The sequence below is a fragment of the Gymnogyps californianus genome, chromosome 23, assembly GCF_018139145.2.
Source record: "Gymnogyps californianus isolate 813 chromosome 23, ASM1813914v2, whole genome shotgun sequence".
Classification (NCBI taxonomy): Eukaryota; Metazoa; Chordata; class Aves; order Accipitriformes; family Cathartidae; genus Gymnogyps; species Gymnogyps californianus.
Genome location: NC_059493.1, coordinates 2,919,889 through 2,926,449, shown reverse-complemented (window position 1 = coordinate 2,926,449; position 6,561 = coordinate 2,919,889).

Below are 6,561 nucleotides of genomic sequence, written 5' to 3'. Positions count from 1 at the left end.
CAAAGATGATGAACCCAGTTAAGGAGTGCCCTAAACTGATTCTGTTTAAGCATTATAAAGCTTAGTGCAGATTTTTTTCTGTATCATCTGATTCATTACTGAGATTTTTCTTTTGAGAGACACTACACTCTATCTGAGTTTTCTTAAACTGTTTTAAGTTACATTGATGTAATTTTTTTATCATAACTGCAAGGCTGAGATCCAGGTAATAGGAATTTAGAAGTAAAACTGTGTATCCTGGGCTACACGGGCACTATCTGACACTCTGCCATTTTGTAGGCAAGCAGTTAGTTCCTGTATGAATGCTGGATTTTTTAGAAATCCTGTTATGGCTGTCTAGTATTGTTTAGTGTTGTTAGGTTTCTAATTCACTTCAAAATAAATCCCGTCACTGGGTTTAGAAATTCATGAAGGTGTATGTACCCTGTCGGGGTCTTTATTCTGATGCAGATTAGTGACTCCACACTGAATTTCATGTTCTGACTGATTCAGAGCCTATTCAGAGTCAATTCAGATAAGTGTCATCCCAAGTGATTCTGAGAGGAAGAATTCAAAACACTAATACTTGTTCACATGCCATCTGGCCTATAGCAAAATCATCTGTCCTTTTTTCCTTTTGACTTTCTGCCTCTTAAGGTGACCACAAAGCTAAAAAACTTCCAGGAAAATTTTAGCTGAAACAGTCAAGCTTGTGAAATGTTTCAGGTTTGAAAAAAATGATTTCACTGAAAATATTTTGGTTTCCAGAACATTTAGGGCTCCCAGAACTGTAGGGCTTAGAGCCCCCCAGTGTCAGGATCTGTACATAGTAACGAATAGTCCACGTTTCAGAGGACTAAATAGCCTTAAGTAGACCCCAGGGAAAAACAAATGCAGGTAGAGAGCATAATACCTGATAATATGTGCATAAGCTTAGACCATAAATGAATTGGCAGAATGAACATGTTTTCTAATGAGGTTTCAGAAGGTTATAATTACTGTGGTACCCATCCACCCGATTGGTACCAAGGTACGGATTGCAATATTAGTAACTTGGAAGCAGCATTTCAGGTTACGAATTTCAAGTGAGGAACAAGTCAACAGTCCCCTGGAGGGTATTTATTGTTATGCTGGCTGAACAATTAGCTTCCCTTTCGAAGGCAGTCTACCAAAGCTTGTACTATTTGTTTATCCCTATGAAGAGCAGCATTCATCAGCATCGTTGAATTAATATTAGTCTTAAAGAGTATCTTGTTTTTCTTTTTTTAAGTTAGCATAAAATTATTGAAAATTACATTTTTAAGATACATTTTTTACAGACAAAGCTCTTTTACATCCAATCATAAATAATAACGAATATTCCATGGAGCCCTTGATAACAGCTCCTGTTAGGCCTGAAGAGCAGTCAAGCAAAAAGTACATTGTAATAAGGTCACAAATGCTGTAAATTACTGGTTCTCATCCTTGCATACATCTCACAGTGGGCCAAGAGAGTTTCACTTCATTAAATGTGAGAAGTCACAACTCATACTAAATCATGCCACAGCATCTGAATCATTAAATAGAGAATGTAAGAAATTGCACCACATGGAGACGTGCTTCTCCTTTCTTGTTAACCTCTTATTTGCTATCAGCACATTTTCCTCTGACTTGTGTGCAGATTTCAAAGTAACAGCCTGAACTTACAGGAATACAGGTAAACATCTCTTGCCTGGCCATAGTAGACTTTGGATAATATGCTGGAAAAAGAAGCAGCCAAAGCAATCTGTGTGACAGGGTGGAGGGCTCAGCAGTCTGTAAGGCTTGACAAGCCTGGGCTGACCACATGACTCTAGGCAGAAATAGAAATGGACCAAAAGGGCTGAGCTTATTGCTTAAATTGTGTTCCTTCCTGTTCTGGCTGCATGAGCATTACGAGCTTATGGCTTCCATCAGTGTTGCCTTTGTTATAAGAAATTGTTCTGTAGATAACTATTACTTGGGGTACACATCCCTTTGCTAGCAAACCACCCACCAACTTGTATTTTGGATCCTTTTTACATTCTGTGTGTCTCCGTGTGGTCATCGTGTTCCGCCATCCATCATCTTAACCTGCACTTCAGCTTTATCTATATGATGGCCCAGAACTACTGCTCAGAATCATAAGCCCCTACTGTGTCACGGATCTCCCCATTGAGAGTGACAGCCCATAAATATTAGCTGAAGAAGATCTATTAGGCTATTGCCAAGGTTCACTGTCCTTAGGCAGCAAAATGTTTTTCTCTGCCCTGATCCTCTTTAAAAGCTTTGTTCAGTGCTAGTTCTATTTCATGACCTCTTCTCCAAGCATTGTCTTCTGGCTATGATTGGATATGGGTTGCTTCATGATCTTATCCTATCTAGCATTTCTTCTACCCCAGTGCACTCTGTGTTTCCTACAAAGAACTACTATCAGCAGTTCATCCGTTTCCATCCAGTTCTGCCCTGGATAGTTAATTCTGGATAGTTGGAGGGTTGATTTATTTAGCTCCTTTGTATAGAAGAAGAAAGTAAATAAGACAAATGTCCTGGAGTTTATTACCTTAGCAGATCTTCAGATCCTCAGCCTTAAATGCCCTTAATTTTGCTTGTGGGGTGGTTGTTTTTTGCATTTTAACTCAAGTTAATACCTCACCTTTTCAGTTGTTACTGGTGTATTTTTGTTCCTGTCTCTGCATTTCGCATTGAGCTTATATTAGCCTAGCTTGCTGAACAGAGCCTCGCACCAGCATTATCAGCAGAATGAAACTGAAGTCTCTGGAGCACTTGTACTGGCAGCAGTTGGGGAGGCAGTGAGGTTGAGTTGGTGAGAAGCATAGGAGTTCGCTTCCTATGAATGCCTCCAAATCTACTTTTGGCCACAGGCAAATGACCTCACTTCTCTGTGCCTTTGTCTTTGCCTTTTACCCATTGTCTATTTGCATTTGCAGCTTTTGGGGCAGGGAAAAATTCTTATTATGCGGTCATGCAGCTCTCACCCAGGATAAAAACCTCAGCAAACTTCAGGATCCCATGTGCAGCCAGAATATCAATAGCAACTGCTTAAATCTCAAGGTGCCAAACCTCTTGAGTACCCATTATCTTGAATGAGATTTGTGAGGGCCCAGAAGAGGGGAAGTGCAAGGCCTGTGCTCTTCTCTCACTGCTGTTTGAGAGAGGATTCAACTTAGATGATACTCCCTAAACTGTGGTCTTAATGCTGGGATTTAGAAGCCAGAAGCAATGCTGCTCTCTGGCAGGAGAGCCTTTCCCTTCCATCATATTTGGAAAGCTCGGTCTGTTGCAGCCTTCAAAATTAAATTAAAGGCTCTTGCCTGCTGCTGCATTCAACTTCTTCTGAATATTTATAGATGATTCTGTAAGACTTCCAGAGGCCTCCACTGAAGGGCAGCCACAGCATAAATGCATCTGACTGCTGGTATGCAGCTGACAGTGCTGTGGCTCTGAGCTTTGCGTCACACCTTGCTATCTTTTTCTTAGAGGTTGATTAAAATTATTTGGTTTTGTATACTTGTCTAATGAAGGCTGCAGCTCTTTGTAAATAAGTGAAGTGAAAAATCAGTTTTTAAATTTTTTTTGACCATTGCAGTAGCCATAAGCATAGGAAACCTTATCCATTCCTGGTAATCGTTACTGTTGTTATTTCTATCGTGGTGGTACCTGCACATGAGAAACAAGACCAGAACTCTAGCAGTGGGGAGTGTACACACTCAGTGAGAGCACCTCAGTCATTAAAACATTGGAAAATAGTTGAAGGAAAGGCCTGCCTTCTCTAAGAAGGGGAAACTGAGGCACAGCATATGACTGGCTTATATCATAGTTTGTTGCCTTTGGGACAAACCCCATCCCACACTGCCTGTGAATCTGTATCCTATCCTGGAAATGAATTGGGAGACTGGACATTCAGATTTAATATCTTGATAAAACAGGTCCATGGATTTTTAAAGCCAGAAGTACCTTCTAACTAAAAATCTACAGGACTTCCCTAAATAAGTTTGTGCTTTATATATAGTATCTATGCTCAAAATTTCCACGCAGTACTGGCATAATGGTGCCAAAGATTAAATATCTGCATTTAAAAAAAGGGGGGGAGGGGAGGTGTAGTCTTCATGTGAATTTATCTAACTTCACCATTCAGCTTTTACTGCTTCTTGTGTCTTTTTCAACTGCTATCGTATTTCTGTGCTCCACGTTGGTACTTCAAGAGTGTTATCAAGTCATCCCTTAACTACTTTGTAAGAAGCTAAACCTGCTCTTTGAGCTAAAACTTTAAAGAAAATATAAGCGCATATTTTAGTGAATAGGTTCTATAAGTTACTTGTTGTTGTTTTAATAATTGGAGTTATTTTGATAGGTTATTTTGAATTTTGTTCCCATTCAGAAGAAAATGCAAAGATGATGAGAGAAAAACATGCCACTACTAGCAATCCAAACTTTGATTTTGGCTCAAATCATGTGTGGTTGGAACAGAGAAAACAGAGAAAGCTAGGTAATAGGATTCATCAAGTTTTGCTGACTTTAATAATAAAAGCTGCCACCCCAAAGAGAAAATACATTCAGTATGCAAAGGGAATAAAAATATGAACTCATCTTGGCTAATGGCTCTGAGAAGTAATATAAAGATATGCATAGATTATTTTGAATCTTAAAAAGAGAGATGCATCCAATTTGCATAAAATGTTAATAGTAATCTTAGGGGTAAGAGATTTACTTTGAAACATAGGGATCATTACAGGGAATTGTTAAAGTGGAGTCTTTGTCCTTGAATGTTTTCTTTGGAGTTCCATTAAACATGCATGATGATACCTTTGCACTTTAGTTCTGCTGAGCTTAGCTTATGTGTACATCATCAAAACCCACCAAAGCTGCCTTTTTGGGTAGAACTCTATTCCATTAAGGTAGGAAAAAAGTGGGTGGGTGGAAGGAGGGTGTGGAGAAGTACGCAGAAGAACAAGGAGACTAAACCATTTTCCAGAGATCTCACCAGGAGTCTGTGGCAGATTCCAATAGTGTCATAAACATGGAACCACCTTCTTTCTTTTTAATTTCTCCTCTTTACTGGCAAGGGAAATAGTTTTGCCCTGAATTGGTACTTTCTTTCCTGCAGCAGCCCACCAGCTGTCCTAACAACACTCTTGGAAGAGTCTGTCTCTGGGGAAAGTAAAACTGGGATTTAACCCCATGCTTACCCAAGGTTAAGAACTGAGATCGGGCACAATCCTGTCTGAGTCTCCTCTGATTTCCTCAGGCAGAACTATTTCACATACAAGATTAGAGACACACTGCAAGATATCAATATGCAATTCAGATTTGCTCTGCAAGGCAGGATATGTATTCCCATCCATCCTAAATATTCATTCGTGACACCTTTTTAAAGTTATTGTTACATTTGGCTTGCCATCTTTCTACTTTCTCCACCAGACGGCTTTGGTGAACTGGATGCTTATTTGTTAATTACCCTTTTTCTTGGCTTGCCATGTAGGTCTTGTTGTTGTTATTATTAATGCTTTTACAATCGTTTACTGAAGACGTTTCCTCCCTCCTCCTCTTGCAAACACAAACACATTTTTATCAACAGATCTAACATGATTGCAGTTCTGCTGTTATGTTTTATTTATTTCCATATAGGTTTGATTCTATTGCAGTTTCTCATTTTTGCCTGATGTATTATTCATGATTTATACAATATTGGAGCTTGTGTAGGACACCCTCATTTTATTAGCTGTGCTATAATTTTCTGGGGTATATAAAAATAAAACACAGGAGGCTCTTTTTCTCCTTCCACATTTTCTTGTGTGCGCTGTCCGCAGGAAAACAATAGCAATAACATTTGGTTAAAACAATTACCAGTTTTATTTTTAACACCTCAGTGACTGAAATGGTATTGAAATGAAGGACCATTTTACTTACTGGTATTTACTTAAGGATGTGATAGCTATTACTATCAACATTAGTTCTGTTCTAGAAATGCATAGACATCCTTGCCAAGAATGGAATAATACAGTATCTGGTTTTGTATATACATGGTGCCCTTTTGGCTCAAGCTAACAAGTCGAACTGAAGCAGTTCAATTACCAGTTGCATAGGTATGGAAAAAACCACAGGATTTAAGGGCTTAAATTTTCATGAGTGCTTTAAGACCAAATTCTGAAATACAGATACAGAAAGTCAGGTAGCTTTAAGTTACTCAAGCTTGTTTGGAAAATTTTTCTCATTTCATTTGTTCCGACACATGGGAATCTGAAGTTGAAAGGGACTCACTTGCCAATAGGTTCATTTGTAACTGCGGACAGTTGTGTCTCCAATCTACAATTAAACTAAGCTGTCTCTGAGCTCTCACAAGTTAAAATTATAAATTACACAACAAATAGAAGGAGTAGATAGCCCAGAGAAAGGGATATGATAAGACATTTGATTTGTTTTCTTAAGGAGTCATTCCACTTCATCAGCTGATAAGCTCCTGTCAGTGATTCTGGGAGTCACTGCAGTACAGGTGGAATGCTGTCATCCTAAATCATAATACTCCATAATTCAGTGAACTGACAACCCAAGTAACACTGCAGG